Raw genomic sequence first — 18,993 nt, forward strand, 5'->3', positions numbered from 1 at the left:
TACAAATTACATCAAAACTAACGTCCTCACAAGAAATAGATTTAGAAGTACAAAAACTTACAAATAATATTAACTATTGTGTTCAACAAAGTATTCCTATTAGACAAGTAAGTAATACTAATGATAGACTGCCTTATGATATAATAAATTTAATTAAGAGTAGAAATAAGATAAGGAAAAGGTGGCAACGAACTCGAATGCCACAAGTCAAAATAGAATTAAATGAAGCAAATAGGACTATTAAGAGAAAAATAAGAGAATATAGAAATGAAAAATGGAATAAACAACTAAAAAAACTCAATCCCAAGGATAACTCTCTTTGGAGAATGACGAAAATCTTCAAGACAGAATACAATAGAATACCTACACTAGAGAAAAACAGTATTGAGGCTATAACAACAGAAGAAAAAGCTAATCTACTGGCTACACAGTTCGAAGATGTGTACAATATTAATCTCACAAATAATACAACAGCGCAGAAAAACGTTATAGAAACAGTAAAGAACTATTTGGAAAGTACAGTAACCAAAGAAACTCAAAAATACTACACCAACCCTAAAGAAATCACTCAAGAAATAAATAAACTACCTTCGAAAAAAGCACCTGGTTTGGACAGTATTCAAAATATAATTCTTAAAAACTTACCAAAGAAAATAATAGTACAAATAATGTATATAATAAATGCATCGATTAAATATGCACACTTTACATCTCACTGGAAAACTGGACTCGTAACTCCGATACTTAAGCCTGGCAAGAAGAGTAATGACCCAAGTAGTTATAGGCCAATTTGCCTACTAAGTACACTAAGCAAATTAACAGAAAAAATAATATTAAAACGATTTCATAACCACGAAAGTAAACACGAAATCTTAATAGATGAGCAGTTCGGATTCAGGAAAAATCACAACACGGTACAACAGGTTACAAGAATAGTAAACGACATTAGCATCAACTTTAACAGAAACAAGGTAACGGTGATGGCATTGCTTGACATAGAAAAAGCATTTGATAAGGTTTGGCAATATGCCGTATTATATAAAATGATTAAATACAAGTATCCGGACGTTCTTATTAAATTTATACACTCTTATCTTAAAGATAGACATCTAATAGTAACAGTAGACGGCGAAAAATCTGCCAAACGTAATGTCAGAGCAGGAGTACCACAAGGATCGGTTCTCGGTCCGAAGCTGTTCACCATCTTTATAAACGACATACCAAAATTTGAAAAAACTAATACTGCCTTATTCGCCGACGATTTAGCCATATACTCACACTCATTCTCAGCAATAGTAGCAGCGAAGCAATTGCAAATACATATCTCCTTACTAGAAAAATATTATAGCAACTGGAAAATAAAAGTAAATGAAACCAAAACAGAGGTAATTGTAATCAGTAAAAAATACAATAACATAAAAATCTTCCAGCCAATCACAGTATATGGCCATCCAATAAAACCCGTACATTCAGTAAAATATTTAGGAGTCCATCTTGATTCCAAATTAACATATCATATGCATATGAAACAAATTATAACGAAAATACATGCAGTAATGAAGAAATTATATCCACTATTAGTAAGAAACTCACCACTATCGTCTTCAAACAAAAAACTCATATACAAAACAATACTAAGGCCTATAATTACATATGCTGCACCTGTCTGGTGCAGTGCAGCTAAAACACAAATAAAGAAATTACAAATTTTACAAAACAAATGCCTCAGATTGATACTTTCTGCAGACAGATACACTCCAATTATACACCTACATGATGAAACAAACATAGAATATATAGATGATTATATAAAACAACTAGGAGAAAAATTTTATGAAAATCAATTAAAGAGCAATAGACTATTACGAGATATTACTAAATTAAGAAGCTACAATATGCCTTTCGAATATAAACATAAACTACCTTATGATAAATTACACATCTTTAACACATTCATAGATTAATTACACATAAAACTAGTACATTTCCGAAAGTAGGTTTTTCTCATATTGTTTTCCTACAGACACTGACTTACCAATCTATACACCACATCTGATAATGTTAACTCAAACCAAAGAATAAGCTTAATAATATTAAATAAGAACTGTAGATTAAACTCTTAAATTAGAGTAGGTGCTACAATCTAAACGTAAAACTGTTAAGTGCCTTTATATATTTGTAAAAAATGTATTAATGTACATAATATTGTTATTATTTTTGAATAAAGTTTAATAAAAAAAAAAAAAAAAAAAAAAAAAGTTCTCGTCCGATCACTTAAGTCAAGCAGCACTGGGCACGGTTAGTACTTGGATGGGTGACCGCTTGGGAACACCGTGTGCTGTTAACACCTTCCTTTTTTTTTTTTTTATTCAATTTTTCTTTCTAATGGTTGTCATAATGAAACTAAAAATTTTTGGAAAATATCTTTTTCTTTTTTAGACAAAATCACATACTTCAAGATTCTTTGTCAACTTCTTAACTATCTATAGTAGTAATAGAACTTTTTGACGATTCAATCCCAAAATTTCCATGAAAACCATGTTTCTCATGAGCGACATGCTTTGTCGTACCATAACTTTTTACAACGTCGTAGAAGCTGCTAGTTGTGGAATCAATGAATTAGGCCTGTTTTACCGTTTTTTGTTTTCTTTTGCTTTTTTCTTTTTTTTTATACTTGAAATTAAGATGTACATGACAAGAACATTTAGTATAATAAATTCTGTCGTTAACGGCCATACCGTGCTGAAAATACAAGTTCTCGTCCGATCACTTAAGTCAAGCAGCACTGGGCACGGTTAGTACTTGGATGGGTGACCGCTTGGGAACACCGTGTGCTGTTAACACCTTCCTTTTTTTTTTTTTATTCAATTTTTCTTTATAATGGTTGTCATAATCAAACTAAACATTTTTGGAAAATATCTTTTTCTTTTTTAGACAAAATCACGTACTTCAAGATTCTTTGTCAACTTCTTAACTATCTATATTAGTAATAGAACTTTTTGACGATTCAATCCCAAAATTTCCATGAAATCCATATTTCTCATGAGCGACATGCTTTGTCGTACCATAACTTTTTACAACGTCGTAGGAGCTGCTAGTTGTGGAATCAATGAATTAGGCCTGTTTTACCGTTTTTTGTTTTCTTTTGCTTTTTTCTTTTTTTTTATACTTGAAATTAAGATGTACATGACAAGAGCATTTAGTATAATAAATTCTGTCGTTAACGGCCATACCGTGCTGAAAATACAAGTTCTCGTCCGATCACTTAAGTCAAGCAGCACTGGGCACGGTTAGTACTTGGATGGGTGACCGCTTGGGAACACCGTGTGCTGTTAACACCTTCCTTTTTTTTTTTTTTATTCAATTTTTCTTTATAATGGTTGTCATAATCAAACTAAACATTTTTGGAAAATATCTTTTTCTTTTTTAGACAAAATCACGTACTTCAAGATTCTTTGTCAACTTCTTAACTATCTATATTAGTAATAGAACTTTTTGACGATTCAATCCCAAAATTTCCATGAAATCCATATTTCTCATGAGCGACATGCTTTGTCGTACCATAACTTTTTACAACGTCGTAGGAGCTACTAGTTGTGGAATCAATGAATTAGGCCTGTTTTACCGTTTTTTGTTTTCTTTTGCTTTTTTCTTTTTTTTTTTTTTTATACTTGAAATTAAGATGTACATGACAAGAACATTTAGTATAATAAATTCTGTCGTTAACGGCCATACCGTGCTGAAAATACAAGTTCTCGTCCGATCACTTAAGTCAAGCAGCACTGGGCACGGTTAGTACTTGGATGGGTGACCGCTTGGGAACACCGTGTGCTGTTAACACCTTCCTTTTTTTTTTTTATTCAATTTTTCTTTATAATGGTTGTCATAATCAAACTAAACATTTTTGGAAAATATCTTTTTCTTTTTTAGACAAAATCACGTACTTCAAGATTCTTTGTCAACTTCTTAACTATCTATATTAGTAATAGAACTTTTTGACGATTCAATCCCAAAATTTCCATGAAATCCATATTTCTCATGAGCGACATGCTTTGTCGTACCATAACTTTTTACAACGTCGTAGGAGCTGCTAGTTGTGGAATCAATGAATTAGGCCTGTTTTACCGTTTTTTGTTTTCTTTTGCTTTTTTCTTTTTTTTTTTTTTTATACTTGAAATTAAGATGTACATGACAAGAACATTTAGTATAATAAATTCTGTTGTTAACGGCCATACCGTGCTGAAAATACAAGTTCTCGTCCGATCACTTAAGTCAAGCAGCACTGGGCACGGTTAGTACTTGGATGGGTGACCGCTTGGGAACACCGTGTGCTGTTAACACCTTCCTTTTTTTTTTTTTTATTCAATTTTTCTTTATAATGGTTGTCATAATCAAACTAAACATTTTTGGAAAATATCTTTTTCTTTTTTAGACAAAATCACATACTTCAAGATTCTTTGTCAACTTCTTAACTATCTATATTAGTAATAGAACTTTTTGACGATTCAATCCCAAAATTTCCATGAAATCCATATTTCTCATGAGCGACATGCTTTGTCGTACCATAACTTTTTACAACGTCGTAGGAGCTGCTAGTTGTGGAATCAATGAATTAGGCCTGTTTTACCGTTTTTTGTTTTCTTTTGCTTTTTTCTTTTTTTTTTTTTTATACTTGAAATTAAGATGTACATGACAAGAACATTTAGTATAATAAATTCTGTTGTTAACGGCCATACCGTGCTGAAAATACAAGTTCTCGTCCGATCACTTAAGTCAAGCAGCACTGGGCACGGTTAGTACTTGGATGGGTGACTGCTTGGGAACACCGTGTGCTGTTAACACCTTCCTTTTTTTTTTTTTATTCAATTTTTCTTTATAATGGTTGTCATAATCAAACTAAACATTTTTGGAAAATATCTTTTTCTTTTTTAGACAAAATCACGTACTTCAAGATTCTTTGTCAACTTCTTAACTATCTATATTAGTAATAGAACTTTTTGACGATTCAATCCCAAAATTTCCATGAAATCCATATTTCTCATGAGCGACATGCTTTGTCGTACCATAACTTTTTACAACGTCGTAGTAGCTGCTAGTTGTGGAATCAATGAATTAGGCCTGTTTTACCGTTTTTTGTTTTCTTTTGCTTTTTTCTTTTTTTTTATACTTGAAATTAAGATGTACATGACAAGAGCATTTAGTATAATAAATTCTGTCGTTAACGGCCATACCGTGCTGAAAATACAAGTTCTCGTCCGATCACTTAAGTCAAGCAGCACTGGGCACGGTTAGTACTTGGATGGGTGACCGCTTGGGAACACCGTGTGCTGTTAACACCTTCCTTTTTTTTTTTTTATTCAATTTTTCTTTATAATGGTTGTCATAATCAAACTAAACATTTTTGGAAAATATCTTTTTCTTTTTTAGACAAAATCACGTACTTCAAGATTCTTTGTCAACTTCTTAACTATCTATATTAGTAATAGAACTTTTTGACGATTCAATCCCAAAATTTCCATGAAATCCATATTTCTCATGAGCGACATGCTTTGTCGTACCATAACTTTTTACAACGTCGTAGGAGCTGCTAGTTGTGGAATCAATGAATTAGGCCTGTTTTACCGTTTTTTGTTTTCTTTTGCTTTTTTCTTTTTTTTTTTTTTTATACTTGAAATTAAGATGTACATGACAAGAACATTTAGTATAATAAATTCTGTTGTTAACGGCCATACCGTGCTGAAAATACAAGTTCTCGTCCGATCACTTAAGTCAAGCAGCACTGGGCACGGTTAGTACTTGGATGGGTGACCGCTTGGGAACACCGTGTGCTGTTAACACCTTCCTTTTTTTTTTTTTTATTCAATTTTTCTTTATAATGGTTGTCATAATCAAACTAAACATTTTTGGAAAATATCTTTTTCTTTTTTAGACAAAATCACATACTTCAAGATTCTTTGTCAACTTCTTAACTATCTATAGTAGTAATAGAACTTTTTGACGATTCAATCCCAAAATTTCCATGAAAACCATGTTTCTCATGAGCGACATGCTTTGTCGTACCATAACTTTTTACAACGTCGTAGAAGCTGCTAGTTGTGGAATCAATGAATTAGGCCTGTTTTACCGTTTTTTGTTTTCTTTTGCTTTTTTCTTTTTTTTTATACTTGAAATTAAGATGTACATGACAAGAACATTTAGTATAATAAATTCTGTCGTTAACGGCCATACCGTGCTGAAAATACAAGTTCTCGTCCGATCACTTAAGTCAAGCAGCACTGGGCACGGTTAGTACTTGGATGGGTGACCGCTTGGGAACACCGTGTGCTGTTAACACCTTCCTTTTTTTTTTTTTTATTCAATTTTTCTTTATAATGGTTGTCATAATCAAACTAAACATTTTTGGAAAATATCTTTTTCTTTTTTAGACAAAATCACGTACTTCAAGATTCTTTGTCAACTTCTTAACTATCTATATTAGTAATAGAACTTTTTGACGATTCAATCCCAAAATTTCCATGAAATCCATATTTCTCATGAGCGACATGCTTTGTCGTACCATAACTTTTTACAACGTCGTAGGAGCTGCTAGTTGTGGAATCAATAAATTAGGCCTGTTTTACCGTTTTTTGTTTTCTTTTGCTTTTTTCTTTTTTTTTTTTTTTATACTTGAAATTAAGATGTACATGACAAGAACATTTAGTATAATAAATTCTGTTGTTAACGGCCACCCCGTGCTGAAAATACAGGTTCTCGTCCGATCACTTAAGTCAAGCAGCACTGGGCACGGTTAGTACTTGGATGGGTGACCGCTTGGGAACACCGTGTGCTGTTAACACCTTCCTTTTTTTTTTTTTTATTCAATTTTTCTTTATAATGGTTGTCGTAATCAAACTAAACATTTTTGGAAAATATCTTTTTCTTTTTTAGACAAAATCACGTACTTCAAGATTCTTTGTCAACTTCTTAACTATCTATATTAGTAATAGAACTTTTTGACGATTCAATCCCAAAATTTCCATGAAATCCATATTTCTCATGAGCGACATGCTTTGTCGTACCATAACTTTTTACAACGTCGTAGTAGCTGCTAGTTGTGGAATCAATGAATTAGGCCTGTTTTACCGTTTTTTGTTTTCTTTTGCTTTTTTCTTTTTTTTTATACTTGAAATTAAGATGTACATGACAAGAGCATTTAGTATAATAAATTCTGTCGTTAACGGCCATACCGTGCTGAAAATACAAGTTCTCGTCCGATCACTTAAGTCAAGCAGCACTGGGCACGGTTAGTACTTGGATGGGTGACCGCTTGGGAACACCGTGTGCTGTTAACACCTTCCTTTTTTTTTTTTTTATTCAATTTTTCTTTATAATGGTTGTCATAATCAAACTAAACATTTTTGGAAAATATCTTTTTCTTTTTTAGACAAAATCACGTACTTCAAGATTCTTTGTCAACTTCTTAACTATCTATATTAGTAATAGAACTTTTTGACGATTCAATCCCAAAATTTCCATGAAATCCATATTTCTCATGAGCGACATGCTTTGTCGTACCATAACTTTTTACAACGTCGTAGAATCTGCTAGTTGTGGAATCAATGAATTAGTCCTGTTTTACCGTTTTTTGTTTTCTTTTGCTTTTTTCTTTTTTTTTATACTTGAAATTAAGATGTACATGACAAGAGCATTTAGTATAATAAATTCTGTCGTTAACGGCCATACCGTGCTGAAAATACAAGTTCTCGTCCGATCACTTAAGTCAAGCAGCACTGGGCACGGTTAGTACTTGGATGGGTGACCGCTTGGGAACACCGTGTGCTGTTAACACCTTCCTTTTTTTTTTTTTATTCAATTTTTCTTTATAATGGTTGTCATAATGAAACTAAAAATTTTTGGAAAATATCTTTTTCTTTTTTAGACAAAATCACATACTTCAAGATTCTTTGTCAACTTCTTAACTATCTATAGTAGTAATAGAACTTTTTGACGATTCAATCCCAAAATTTCCATGAAAACCATGTTTCTCATGAGCGACATGCTTTGTCGTACCATAACTTTTTACAACGTCGTAGAAGCTGCTAGTTGTGGAATCAATGAATTAGGCATGTTTTACCGTTTTTTGTTTTCTTTTGCTTTTTTCTTTTTTTTATACTTGAAATTAAGATGTACATGACAAGAACATTTAGTATAATAAATTCTGTCGTTAACGGCCATACCGTGCTGAAAATACAAGTTCTCGTCCGATCACTTAAGTCAAGCAGCACTGGGCACGGTTAGTACTTGGATGGGTGACCGCTTGGGAACACCGTGTGCTGTTAACACCTTCCTTTTTTTTTTTTATTCAATTTTTCTTTATAATGGTTGTCATAATCAAACTAAACATTTTTGGAAAATATCTTTTTCTTTTTTAGACAAAATCACGTACTTCAAGATTCTTTGTCAACTTCTTAACTATCTATATTAGTAATAGAACTTTTTGACGATTCAATCCCAAAATTTCCATGAAATCCATATTTCTCATGAGCGACATGCTTTGTCGTACCATAACTTTTTACAACGTCGTAGGAGCTGCTAGTTGTGGAATCAATGAATTAGGCCTGTTTTACCGTTTTTTGTTTTCTTTTGCTTTTTTCTTTTTTTTTATACTTGAAATTAAGATGTACATGACAAGAGCATTTAGTATAATAAATTCTGTCGTTAACGGCCATACCGTGCTGAAAATACAAGTTCTCGTCCGATCACTTAAGTCAAGCAGCACTGGGCACGGTTAGTACTTGGATGGGTGACCGCTTGGGAACACCGTGTGCTGTTAACACCTTCCTTTTTTTTTTTTTTATTCAATTTTTCTTTATAATGGTTGTCATAATCAAACTAAACATTTTTGGAAAATATCTTTTTCTTTTTTAGACAAAATCACGTACTTCAAGATTCTTTGTCAACTTCTTAACTATCTATATTAGTAATAGAACTTTTTGACGATTCAATCCCAAAATTTCCATGAAATCCATATTTCTCATGAGCGACATGCTTTGTCGTACCATAACTTTTTACAACGTCGTAGAAGCTGCTAGTTGTGGAATCAATGAATTAGGCCTGTTTTACCGTTTTTTGTTTTCTTTTGCTTTTTTCTTTTTTTTTTATACTTGAAATTAAGATGTACATGACAAGAGCATTTAGTATAATAAATTCTGTCGTTAACGGCCATACCGTGCTGAAAATACAAGTTCTCGTCCGATCACTTAAGTCAAGCAGCACTGGGCACGGTTAGTACTTGGATGGGTGACCGCTTGGGAACACCGTGTGCTGTTAACACCTTCCTTTTTTTTTTTTTTATTCAATTTTTCTTTATAATGGTTGTCATAATCAAACTAAACATTTTTGGAAAATATCTTTTTCTTTTTTAGACAAAATCACGTACTTCAAGATTCTTTGTCAACTTCTTAACTATCTATATTAGTAATAGAACTTTTTGACGATTCAATCCCAAAATTTCCATGAAATCCATATTTCTCATGAGCGACATGCTTTGTCGTACCATAACTTTTTACAACGTCGTAGTAGCTGCTAGTTGTGGAATCAATGAATTAGGCCTGTTTTACCGTTTTTTGTTTTCTTTTGCTTTTTTCTTTTTTTTTTATACTTGAAATTAAGATGTACATGACAAGAGCATTTAGTATAATAAATTCTGTCGTTAACGGCCATACCGTGCTGAAAATACAAGTTCTCGTCCGATCACTTAAGTCAAGCAGCACTGGGCACGGTTAGTACTTGGATGGGTGACCGCTTGGGAACACCGTGTGCTGTTAACACCTTCCTTTTTTTTTTTTTATTCAATTTTTCTTTATAATGGTTGTCATAATCAAACTAAACATTTTTGGAAAATATCTTTTTCTTTTTTAGACAAAATCACGTACTTCAAGATTCTTTGTCAACTTCTTAACTATCTATATTAGTAATAGAACTTTTTGACGATTCAATCCCAAAATTTCCATGAAATCCATATTTCTCATGAGCGACATGCTTTGTCGTACCATAACTTTTTACAACGTCGTAGGAGCTGCTAGTTGTGGAATCAATGAATTAGGCCTGTTTTACCGTTTTTTGTTTTCTTTTGCTTTTTTCTTTTTTTTTTTTTTATACTTGAAATTAAGATGTACATGACAAGAACATTTAGTATAATAAATTCTGTTGTTAACGGCCATACCGTGCTGAAAATACAAGTTCTCGTCCGATCACTTAAGTCAAGCAGCACTGGGCACGGTTAGTACTTGGATGGGTGACCGCTTGGGAACACCGTGTGCTGTTAACACCTTCCTTTTTTTTTTTTTATTCAATTTTTCTTTATAATGGTTGTCATAATCAAACTAAACATTTTTGGAAAATATCTTTTTCTTTTTTAGACAAAATCACATACTTCAAGATTCTTTGTCAACTTCTTAACTATCTATAGTAGTAATAGAACTTTTTGACGATTCAATCCCAAAATTTCCATGAAAACCATGTTTCTCATGAGCGACATGCTTTGTCGTACCATAACTTTTTACAACGTCGTAGAAGCTGCTAGTTGTGGAATCAATGAATTAGGCCTGTTTTACCGTTTTTTGTTTTCTTTTGCTTTTTTCTTTTTTTTTATACTTGAAATTAAGATGTACATGACAAGAACATTTAGTATAATAAATTCTGTCGTTAACGGCCATACCGTGCTGAAAATACAAGTTCTCGTCCGATCACTTAAGTCAAGCAGCACTGGGCACGGTTAGTACTTGGATGGGTGACCGCTTGGGAACACCGTGTGCTGTTAACACCTTCCTTTTTTTTTTTTTATTCAATTTTTCTTTATAATGGTTGTCATAATCAAACTAAACATTTTTGGAAAATATCTTTTTCTTTTTTAGACAAAATCACGTACTTCAAGATTCTTTGTCAACTTCTTAACTATCTATATTAGTAATAGAACTTTTTGACGATTCAATCCCAAAATTTCCATGAAATCCATATTTCTCATGAGCGACATGCTTTGTCGTACCATAACTTTTTACAACGTCGTAGGAGCTGCTAGTTGTGGAATCAATAAATTAGGCCTGTTTTACCGTTTTTTGTTTTCTTTTGCTTTTTTCTTTTTTTTTTTTTTTTATACTTGAAATTAAGATGTACATGACAAGAACATTTAGTATAATAAATTCTGTTGTTAACGGCCACCCCGTGCTGAAAATACAGGTTCTCGTCCGATCACTTAAGTCAAGCAGCACTGGGCACGGTTAGTACTTGGATGGGTGACCGCTTGGGAACACCGTGTGCTGTTAACACCTTCCTTTTTTTTTTTTTATTCAATTTTTCTTTATAATGGTTGTCATAATCAAACTAAACATTTTTGGAAAATATCTTTTTCTTTTTTAGACAAAATCACGTACTTCAAGATTCTTTGTCAACTTCTTAACTATCTATATTAGTAATAGAACTTTTTGACGATTCAATCCCAAAATTTCCATGAAATCCATATTTCTCATGAGCGACATGCTTTGTCGTACCATAACTTTTTACAACGTCGTAGTAGCTGCTAGTTGTGGAATCAATGAATTAGGCCTGTTTTACCGTTTTTTGTTTTCTTTTGCTTTTTTCTTTTTTTTTATACTTGAAATTAAGATGTACATGACAAGAGCATTTAGTATAATAAATTCTGTCGTTAACGGCCATACCGTGCTGAAAATACAAGTTCTCGTCCGATCACTTAAGTCAAGCAGCACTGGGCACGGTTAGTACTTGGATGGGTGACCGCTTGGGAACACCGTGTGCTGTTAACACCTTCCTTTTTTTTTTTTTATTCAATTTTTCTTTATAATGGTTGTCATAATCAAACTAAACATTTTTGGAAAATATCTTTTTCTTTTTTAGACAAAATCACGTACTTCAAGATTCTTTGTCAACTTCTTAACTATCTATATTAGTAATAGAACTTTTTGACGATTCAATCCCAAAATTTCCATGAAATCCATATTTCTCATAAGCGACATGCTTTGTCGTACCATAACTTTTTACAACGTCGTAGAATCTGCTAGTTGTGGAATCAATGAATTAGTCCTGTTTTACCGTTTTTTGTTTTCTTTTGCTTTTTTCTTTTTTTTTTATACTTGAAATTAAGATGTACATGACAAGAGCATTTAGTATAATAAATTCTGTCGTTAACGGCCATACCGTGCTGAAAATACAAGTTCTCGTCCGATCACTTAAGTCAAGCAGCACTGGGCACGGTTAGTACTTGGATGGGTGACCGCTTGGGAACACCGTGTGCTGTTAACACCTTCCTTTTTTTTTTTTTTATTCAATTTTTCTTTATAATGGTTGTCATAATGAAACTAAAAATTTTTGGAAAATATCTTTTTCTTTTTTAGACAAAATCACATACTTCAAGATTCTTTGTCAACTTCTTAACTATCTATAGTAGTAATAGAACTTTTTGACGATTCAATCCCAAAATTTCCATGAAAACCATGTTTCTCATGAGCGACATGCTTTGTCGTACCATAACTTTTTACAACGTCGTAGAAGCTGCTAGTTGTGGAATCAATGAATTAGGCATGTTTTACCGTTTTTTGTTTTCTTTTGCTTTTTTCTTTTTTTTTATACTTGAAATTAAGATGTACATGACAAGAACATTTAGTATAATAAATTCTGTCGTTAACGGCCATACCGTGCTGAAAATACAAGTTCTCGTCCGATCACTTAAGTCAAGCAGCACTGGGCACGGTTAGTACTTGGATGGGTGACCGCTTGGGAACACCGTGTGCTGTTAACACCTTCCTTTTTTTTTTTTTATTCAATTTTTCTTTATAATGGTTGTCATAATCAAACTAAACATTTTTGGAAAATATCTTTTTCTTTTTTAGACAAAATCACGTACTTCAAGATTCTTTGTCAACTTCTTAACTATCTATATTAGTAATAGAACTTTTTGACGATTCAATCCCAAAATTTCCATGAAATCCATATTTCTCATGAGCGACATGCTTTGTCGTACCATAACTTTTTACAACGTCGTAGGAGCTGCTAGTTGTGGAATCAATGAATTAGGCCTGTTTTACCGTTTTTTGTTTTCTTTTGCTTTTTTCTTTTTTTTTATACTTGAAATTAAGATGTACATGACAAGAGCATTTAGTATAATAAATTCTGTCGTTAACGGCCATACCGTGCTGAAAATACAAGTTCTCGTCCGATCACTTAAGTCAAGCAGCACTGGGCACGGTTAGTACTTGGATGGGTGACCGCTTGGGAACACCGTGTGCTGTTAACACCTTCCTTTTTTTTTTTTTTATTCAATTTTTCTTTATAATGGTTGTCATAATCAAACTAAACATTTTTGGAAAATATCTTTTTCTTTTTTAGACAAAATCACGTACTTCAAGATTCTTTGTCAACTTCTTAACTATCTATATTAGTAATAGAACTTTTTGACGATTCAATCCCAAAATTTCCATGAAATCCATATTTCTCATGAGCGACATGCTTTGTCGTACCATAACTTTTTACAACGTCGTAGAAGCTGCTAGTTGTGGAATCAATGAATTAGGCCTGTTTTACCGTTTTTTGTTTTCTTTTGCTTTTTTCTTTTTTTTTTATACTTGAAATTAAGATGTACATGACAAGAGCATTTAGTATAATAAATTCTGTCGTTAACGGCCATACCGTGCTGAAAATACAAGTTCTCGTCCGATCACTTAAGTCAAGCAGCACTGGGCACGGTTAGTACTTGGATGGGTGACCGCTTGGGAACACCGTGTGCTGTTAACACCTTCCTTTTTTTTTTTTTTATTCAATTTTTCTTTATAATGGTTGTCATAATGAAACTAAAAATTTTTGGAAAATATCTTTTTCTTTTTTAGACAAAATCACATACTTCAAGATTCTTTGTCAACTTCTTAACTATCTATAGTAGTAATAGAACTTTTTGACGATTCAATCCCAAAATTTCCATGAAAACCATGTTTCTCATGAGCGACATGCTTTGTCGTACCATAACTTTTTACAACGTCGTAGAAGCTGCTAGTTGTGGAATCAATGAATTAGGCCTGTTTTACCGTTTTTTGTTTTCTTTTGCTTTTTTCTTTTTTTTTATACTTGAAATTAAGATGTACATGACAAGAGCATTTAGTATAATAAATTCTGTCGTTAACGGCCATACCGTGCTGAAAATACAAGTTCTCGTCCGATCACTTAAGTCAAGCAGCACTGGGCACGGTTAGTACTTGGATGGGTGACCGCTTGGGAACACCGTGTGCTGTTAACACCTTCCTTTTTTTTTTTTTATTCAATTTTTCTTTATAATGGTTGTCATAATCAAACTAAACATTTTTGGAAAATATCTTTTTCTTTTTTAGACAAAATCACGTACTTCAAGATTCTTTGTCAACTTCTTTACTATCTATATTAGTAATAGAACTTTTTGACGATTCAATCCCAAAATTTCCATGAAATCCATATTTCTCATGAGCGACATGCTTTGTCGTACCATAACTTTTTACAACGTCGTAGAAGCTGCTAGTTGTGGAATCAATGAATTAGGCCTGTTTTACCGTTTTTTGTTTTCTTTTGCTTTTTTCTTTTTTTTTATACTTGAAATTAAGATGTACATGACAAGAGCATTTAGTATAATAAATTCTGTCGTTAACGGCCATACCGTGCTGAAAATACAAGTTCTCGTCCGATCACTTAAGTCAAGCAGCACTGGGCACGGTTAGTACTTGGATGGGTGACCGCTTGGGAACACCGTGTGCTGTTAACACCTTCCTTTTTTTTTTTTTATTCAATTTTTCTTTATAATGGTTGTCATAATGAAACTAAAAATTTTTGGAAAATATCTTTTTCTTTTTTAGACAAAATCACATACTTCAAGATTCTTTGTCAACTTCTTAACTATCTATAGTAGTAATAGAACTTTTTGACGATTCAATCCCAAAATTTCCATGAAAACCATGTTTCTCATGAGCGACATGCTTTGTCGTACCATAACTTTTTACAACGTCGTAGAAGCTGCTAGTTGTGGAATCAATGAATTAGGCCTGTTTTACCGTTTTTTGTTTTCTTTTGCTTTTTTCTTTTTTTTTATACTTGAAATTAAGATGTACATGACAAGAACATTTAGTATAATAAATTCTGTCGTTAACGGCCATACCGTGCTGAAAATACAAGTTCTCGTCCGATCACTTAAGTCAAGCAGCACTGGGCACGGTTAGTACTTGGATGGGTGACCGCTTGGGAACACCGTGTGCTGTTAACACCTTCCTTTTTTTTTTTTTATTCAATTTTTCTTTATAATGGTTGTCATAATCAAACTAAACATTTTTGGAAAATATCTTTTTCTTTTTTTAGACAAAATCACGTACTTCAAGATTCTTTGTCAACTTCTTAACTATCTATATTAGTAATAGAACTTTTTGACGATTCAATCCCAAAATTTCCATGAAATCCATATTTCTCATGAGCGACATGCTTTGTCGTACCATAACTTTTTACAACGTCGTAGGAGCTGCTAGTTGTGGAATCAATGAATTAGGCCTGTTTTACCGTTTTTTGTTTTCTTTTGCTTTTTTCTTTTTTTTTATACTTGAAATTAAGATGTACATGACAAGAGCATTTAGTATAATAAATTCTGTCGTTAACGGCCATACCGTGCTGAAAATACAAGTTCTCGTCCGATCACTTAAGTCAAGCAGCACTGGGCACGGTTAGTACTTGGATGGGTGACCGCTTGGGAACACCGTGTGCTGTTAACACCTTCCTTTTTTTTTTTTTATTCAATTTTTCTTTATAATGGTTGTCATAATCAAACTAAACATTTTTGGAAAATATCTTTTTCTTTTTTAGACAAAATCACGTACTTCAAGATTCTTTGTCAACTTCTTAACTATCTATATTAGTAATAGAACTTTTTGACGATTCAATCCCAAAATTTCCATGAAATCCATATTTCTCATGAGCGACATGCTTTGTCGTACCATAACTTTTTACAACGTCGTAGGAGCTGCTAGTTGTGGAATCAATGAATTAGGCCTGTTTTACCGTTTTTTGTTTTCTTTTGCTTTTTTCTTTTTTTTTTTTTTATACTTGAAATTAAGATGTACATGACAAGAACATTTAGTATAATAAATTCTGTCGTTAACGGCCATACCGTGCTGAAAATACAAGTTCTCGTCCGATCACTTAAGTCAAGCAGCACTGGGCACGGTTAGTACTTGGATGGGTGACCGCTTGGGAACACCGTGTGCTGTTAACACCTTCCTTTTTTTTTTTTTATTCAATTTTTCTTTATAATGGTTGTCATAATCAAACTAAACATTTTTGGAAAATATCTTTTTCTTTTTTAGACAAAATCACGTACTTCAAGATTCTTTGTCAACTTCTTAACTATCTATATTAGTAATAGAACTTTTTGACGATTCAATCCCAAAATTTCCATGAAATCCATATTTCTCATGAGCGACATGCTTTGTCGTACCATAACTTTTTACAACGTCGTAGGAGCTGCTAGTTGTGGAATCAATGAATTAGGCCTGTTTTACCGTTTTTTGTTTTCTTTTGCTTTTTTCTTTTTTTTTTTTTTTATACTTGAAATTAAGATGTACATGACAAGAACATTTAGTATAATAAATTCTGTTGTTAACGGCCATACCGTGCTGAAAATACAAGTTCTCGTCCGATCACTTAAGTCAAGCAGCACTGGGCACGGTTAGTACTTGGATGGGTGACCGCTTGGGAACACCGTGTGCTGTTAACACCTTCCTTTTTTTTTTTTTTATTCAATTTTTCTTTATAATGGTTGTCATAATCAAACTAAACATTTTTGGAAAATATCTTTTTCTTTTTTAGACAAAATCACATACTTCAAGATTCTTTGTCAACTTCTTAACTATCTATATTAGTAATAGAACTTTTTGACGATTCAATCCCAAAATTTCCATGAAATCCATATTTCTCATGAGCGATATGCTTTGTCGTACCATAACTTTTTACAACGTCGTAGAAGCTGCTAGTTGTGGAATCAATGAATTAGGCCTGTTTTACCGTTTTTTGTTTTCTTTTGCTTTTTTCTTTTTTTTTTATACTTGAAATTAAGATGAACATGACAAGAGCATTTAGTATAATAAATTCTGTCGTTAACGGCCGTACCGTGCTGAAAATACAAGTTCTCGTCCGATCACTTAAGTCAAGCAGCACTGGGCACGGTTAGTACTTGGATGGGTGACCGCTTGGGAACACCGTGTGCTGTTAACACCTTGCTTTTTTTTTTTTTATTCAATTTTTCTTTATAATGGTTGTCATAATGATACTAAAAATTTTTGGAAAATATCTTTTTCTTTTTTAGACAAAATCACGTACTTCAAGATTCTTTGTCAACTTCTTAACTATCTATAGTAGTAATAGAACTTTTTGACGATTCAATCCCAAAATTTCCATGAAAACCATGTTTCTCATGAGCGACATGCTTTGTCGTACCATAACTTTTTACAACGTCGTAGAAGCTGCTAGTTGTGGAATCAATGAATTAGGCCTGTTTTACCGTTTTTTGTTTTCTTTTGCTTTTTTCTTTTTTTTTTATACTTGAAATTAAGATGTACATGACAAGAGCATTTAGTATAATAAATTCTGTCGTTAACGGCCATACCGTGCTGAAAATACAAGTTCTCGTCCGATCACTTAAGTCAAGCAGCACTGGGCACGGTTAGTACTTGGATGGGTGACCGCTTGGGAACACCGTGTGCTGTTAACACCTTCCTTTTTTTTTTTTTATTCAATTTTTCTTTATAATGGTTGTCATAATCAAACTAAACATTTTTGGAAAATATCTTTTTCTTTTTTAGACAAAATCACGTACTTCAAGATTCTTTGTCAACTTCTTTACTATCTATATTAGTAATAGAACTTTTTGACGATTCAATCCCAAAATTTCCATGAAATCCATATTTCTCATGAGCGACATGCTTTGTCGTACCATAACTTTTTACAACGTCGTAGAAGCTGCTAGTTGTGGAATCAATGAATTAGGCCTGTTTTACCGTTTTTTGTTTTCTTTTGCTTTTTTCTTTTTTTTTTATACTTGAAATTAAGATGTACATGACAAGAGCATTTAGTATAATAAATTCTGTCGTTAACGGCCATACCGTGCTGAAAATACAAGTTCTCGTCCGATCACTTAAGTCAAGCAGCACTGGGCACGGTTAGTACTTGGATGGGTGACCGCTTGGGAACACCGTGTGCTGTTAACACCTTCCTTTTTTTTTTTTTTATTCAATTTTTCTTTATAATGGTTGTCATAATGAAACTAAAAATTTTTGGAAAATATCTTTTTCTTTTTTAGACAAAATCACATACTTCAAGATTCTTTGTCAACTTCTTAACTATCTATAGTAGTAATAGAACTTTTTGACGATTCAATCCCAAAATTTCCATGAAAACCATGTTTCTCATGAGCGACATGCTTTGTCGTACCATAACTTTTTACAACGTCGTAGAAGCTGCTAGTTGTGGAATCAATGAATTAGGCCTGTTTTACCGTTTTTTGTTTTCTTTTGCTTTTTTCTTTTTTTTTTATACTTGAAATTAAGATGTACATGACAAGAACATTTAGTATAATAAATTCTGTCGTTAACGGCCATACCGTGCTGAAAATACAAGTTCTCGTCCGATCACTTAAGTCAAGCAGCACTGGGCACGGTTAGTACTTGGATGGGTGACCGCTTGGGAACACCGTGTGCTGTTAACACCTTCCTTTTTTTTTTTTTTATTCAATTTTTCTTTATAATGGTTGTCATAATCAAACTAAACATTTTTGGAAAATATCTTTTTCTTTTTTAGACAAAATCACGTACTTCAAGATTCTTTGTCAACTTCTTAACTATCTATATTAGTAATAGAACTTTTTGACGATTCAATCCCAAAATTTCCATGAAATCCATATTTCTCATGAGCGACATGCTTTGTCGTACCATAACTTTTTACAAC

The 18,993-nt window shown here is 32.7% G+C and overlaps 33 non-coding genes across 33 annotated transcripts; all 33 read left to right on the plus strand.

The window, feature by feature from the left end:
- The first annotated feature begins 2,724 nt into the window (after positions 1–2,724).
- On the plus strand, positions 2,725–2,843 carry LOC149031235 (5S ribosomal RNA). The gene has a single exon (XR_016177928.1). It is a non-coding gene; the product is annotated as a 5S ribosomal RNA (ribosomal RNA).
- A 376-nt stretch (positions 2,844–3,219) lies between these two features.
- LOC149031236 (5S ribosomal RNA) lies at positions 3,220–3,338 on the plus strand. Its single transcript, XR_016177929.1, has one exon. It is a non-coding gene; the product is annotated as a 5S ribosomal RNA (ribosomal RNA).
- Positions 3,339–3,721: 383 nt separating this feature from the next.
- Positions 3,722–3,840, plus strand: LOC149031237 (5S ribosomal RNA). Its single transcript, XR_016177930.1, has one exon. It is a non-coding gene; the product is annotated as a 5S ribosomal RNA (ribosomal RNA).
- A 381-nt stretch (positions 3,841–4,221) lies between these two features.
- On the plus strand, positions 4,222–4,340 carry LOC149031238 (5S ribosomal RNA). Its single transcript, XR_016177931.1, has one exon. It is a non-coding gene; the product is annotated as a 5S ribosomal RNA (ribosomal RNA).
- Positions 4,341–4,722: 382 nt separating this feature from the next.
- LOC149031239 (5S ribosomal RNA) lies at positions 4,723–4,841 on the plus strand. The gene has a single exon (XR_016177973.1). It is a non-coding gene; the product is annotated as a 5S ribosomal RNA (ribosomal RNA).
- Positions 4,842–5,217: 376 nt separating this feature from the next.
- LOC149031240 (5S ribosomal RNA) lies at positions 5,218–5,336 on the plus strand. Its single transcript, XR_016177932.1, has one exon. It is a non-coding gene; the product is annotated as a 5S ribosomal RNA (ribosomal RNA).
- Positions 5,337–5,718: 382 nt separating this feature from the next.
- On the plus strand, positions 5,719–5,837 carry LOC149031241 (5S ribosomal RNA). Its single transcript, XR_016177933.1, has one exon. It is a non-coding gene; the product is annotated as a 5S ribosomal RNA (ribosomal RNA).
- Positions 5,838–6,214: 377 nt separating this feature from the next.
- LOC149031242 (5S ribosomal RNA) lies at positions 6,215–6,333 on the plus strand. The gene has a single exon (XR_016177934.1). It is a non-coding gene; the product is annotated as a 5S ribosomal RNA (ribosomal RNA).
- A 383-nt stretch (positions 6,334–6,716) lies between these two features.
- On the plus strand, positions 6,717–6,835 carry LOC149031243 (5S ribosomal RNA). The gene has a single exon (XR_016177923.1). It is a non-coding gene; the product is annotated as a 5S ribosomal RNA (ribosomal RNA).
- Positions 6,836–7,212: 377 nt separating this feature from the next.
- Positions 7,213–7,331, plus strand: LOC149031244 (5S ribosomal RNA). Its single transcript, XR_016177935.1, has one exon. It is a non-coding gene; the product is annotated as a 5S ribosomal RNA (ribosomal RNA).
- Positions 7,332–7,708: 377 nt separating this feature from the next.
- On the plus strand, positions 7,709–7,827 carry LOC149031245 (5S ribosomal RNA). The gene has a single exon (XR_016177937.1). It is a non-coding gene; the product is annotated as a 5S ribosomal RNA (ribosomal RNA).
- Positions 7,828–8,202: 375 nt separating this feature from the next.
- Positions 8,203–8,321, plus strand: LOC149031246 (5S ribosomal RNA). Its single transcript, XR_016177938.1, has one exon. It is a non-coding gene; the product is annotated as a 5S ribosomal RNA (ribosomal RNA).
- Positions 8,322–8,696: 375 nt separating this feature from the next.
- LOC149031247 (5S ribosomal RNA) lies at positions 8,697–8,815 on the plus strand. The gene has a single exon (XR_016177939.1). It is a non-coding gene; the product is annotated as a 5S ribosomal RNA (ribosomal RNA).
- Positions 8,816–9,193: 378 nt separating this feature from the next.
- On the plus strand, positions 9,194–9,312 carry LOC149031248 (5S ribosomal RNA). Its single transcript, XR_016177940.1, has one exon. It is a non-coding gene; the product is annotated as a 5S ribosomal RNA (ribosomal RNA).
- A 378-nt stretch (positions 9,313–9,690) lies between these two features.
- LOC149031249 (5S ribosomal RNA) lies at positions 9,691–9,809 on the plus strand. The gene has a single exon (XR_016177941.1). It is a non-coding gene; the product is annotated as a 5S ribosomal RNA (ribosomal RNA).
- A 381-nt stretch (positions 9,810–10,190) lies between these two features.
- LOC149031250 (5S ribosomal RNA) lies at positions 10,191–10,309 on the plus strand. Its single transcript, XR_016177942.1, has one exon. It is a non-coding gene; the product is annotated as a 5S ribosomal RNA (ribosomal RNA).
- A 376-nt stretch (positions 10,310–10,685) lies between these two features.
- LOC149031251 (5S ribosomal RNA) lies at positions 10,686–10,804 on the plus strand. Its single transcript, XR_016177943.1, has one exon. It is a non-coding gene; the product is annotated as a 5S ribosomal RNA (ribosomal RNA).
- Positions 10,805–11,187: 383 nt separating this feature from the next.
- LOC149031252 (5S ribosomal RNA) lies at positions 11,188–11,306 on the plus strand. Its single transcript, XR_016177924.1, has one exon. It is a non-coding gene; the product is annotated as a 5S ribosomal RNA (ribosomal RNA).
- A 376-nt stretch (positions 11,307–11,682) lies between these two features.
- Positions 11,683–11,801, plus strand: LOC149031253 (5S ribosomal RNA). The gene has a single exon (XR_016177944.1). It is a non-coding gene; the product is annotated as a 5S ribosomal RNA (ribosomal RNA).
- Positions 11,802–12,178: 377 nt separating this feature from the next.
- Positions 12,179–12,297, plus strand: LOC149031254 (5S ribosomal RNA). Its single transcript, XR_016177945.1, has one exon. It is a non-coding gene; the product is annotated as a 5S ribosomal RNA (ribosomal RNA).
- Positions 12,298–12,674: 377 nt separating this feature from the next.
- On the plus strand, positions 12,675–12,793 carry LOC149031255 (5S ribosomal RNA). Its single transcript, XR_016177946.1, has one exon. It is a non-coding gene; the product is annotated as a 5S ribosomal RNA (ribosomal RNA).
- Positions 12,794–13,169: 376 nt separating this feature from the next.
- Positions 13,170–13,288, plus strand: LOC149031256 (5S ribosomal RNA). Its single transcript, XR_016177948.1, has one exon. It is a non-coding gene; the product is annotated as a 5S ribosomal RNA (ribosomal RNA).
- Positions 13,289–13,666: 378 nt separating this feature from the next.
- LOC149031257 (5S ribosomal RNA) lies at positions 13,667–13,785 on the plus strand. The gene has a single exon (XR_016177949.1). It is a non-coding gene; the product is annotated as a 5S ribosomal RNA (ribosomal RNA).
- A 377-nt stretch (positions 13,786–14,162) lies between these two features.
- On the plus strand, positions 14,163–14,281 carry LOC149031258 (5S ribosomal RNA). The gene has a single exon (XR_016177950.1). It is a non-coding gene; the product is annotated as a 5S ribosomal RNA (ribosomal RNA).
- Positions 14,282–14,657: 376 nt separating this feature from the next.
- On the plus strand, positions 14,658–14,776 carry LOC149031259 (5S ribosomal RNA). The gene has a single exon (XR_016177951.1). It is a non-coding gene; the product is annotated as a 5S ribosomal RNA (ribosomal RNA).
- A 376-nt stretch (positions 14,777–15,152) lies between these two features.
- On the plus strand, positions 15,153–15,271 carry LOC149031260 (5S ribosomal RNA). The gene has a single exon (XR_016177952.1). It is a non-coding gene; the product is annotated as a 5S ribosomal RNA (ribosomal RNA).
- A 377-nt stretch (positions 15,272–15,648) lies between these two features.
- Positions 15,649–15,767, plus strand: LOC149031261 (5S ribosomal RNA). The gene has a single exon (XR_016177953.1). It is a non-coding gene; the product is annotated as a 5S ribosomal RNA (ribosomal RNA).
- A 381-nt stretch (positions 15,768–16,148) lies between these two features.
- Positions 16,149–16,267, plus strand: LOC149031262 (5S ribosomal RNA). The gene has a single exon (XR_016177954.1). It is a non-coding gene; the product is annotated as a 5S ribosomal RNA (ribosomal RNA).
- A 382-nt stretch (positions 16,268–16,649) lies between these two features.
- Positions 16,650–16,768, plus strand: LOC149031263 (5S ribosomal RNA). The gene has a single exon (XR_016177955.1). It is a non-coding gene; the product is annotated as a 5S ribosomal RNA (ribosomal RNA).
- A 378-nt stretch (positions 16,769–17,146) lies between these two features.
- LOC149031264 (5S ribosomal RNA) lies at positions 17,147–17,265 on the plus strand. Its single transcript, XR_016177974.1, has one exon. It is a non-coding gene; the product is annotated as a 5S ribosomal RNA (ribosomal RNA).
- Positions 17,266–17,642: 377 nt separating this feature from the next.
- On the plus strand, positions 17,643–17,761 carry LOC149031265 (5S ribosomal RNA). The gene has a single exon (XR_016177956.1). It is a non-coding gene; the product is annotated as a 5S ribosomal RNA (ribosomal RNA).
- Positions 17,762–18,138: 377 nt separating this feature from the next.
- On the plus strand, positions 18,139–18,257 carry LOC149031266 (5S ribosomal RNA). Its single transcript, XR_016177957.1, has one exon. It is a non-coding gene; the product is annotated as a 5S ribosomal RNA (ribosomal RNA).
- Positions 18,258–18,635: 378 nt separating this feature from the next.
- On the plus strand, positions 18,636–18,754 carry LOC149031267 (5S ribosomal RNA). The gene has a single exon (XR_016177959.1). It is a non-coding gene; the product is annotated as a 5S ribosomal RNA (ribosomal RNA).
- Positions 18,755–18,993: the final 239 nt, after the last annotated feature.

This window comes from Polistes dominula, unplaced genomic scaffold (assembly GCF_049000335.1).
Source record: "Polistes dominula isolate Pdom_NZ unplaced genomic scaffold, Pdom_raw_medaka contig_25, whole genome shotgun sequence".
Taxonomy (NCBI): Eukaryota; Metazoa; Arthropoda; class Insecta; order Hymenoptera; family Vespidae; genus Polistes; species Polistes dominula.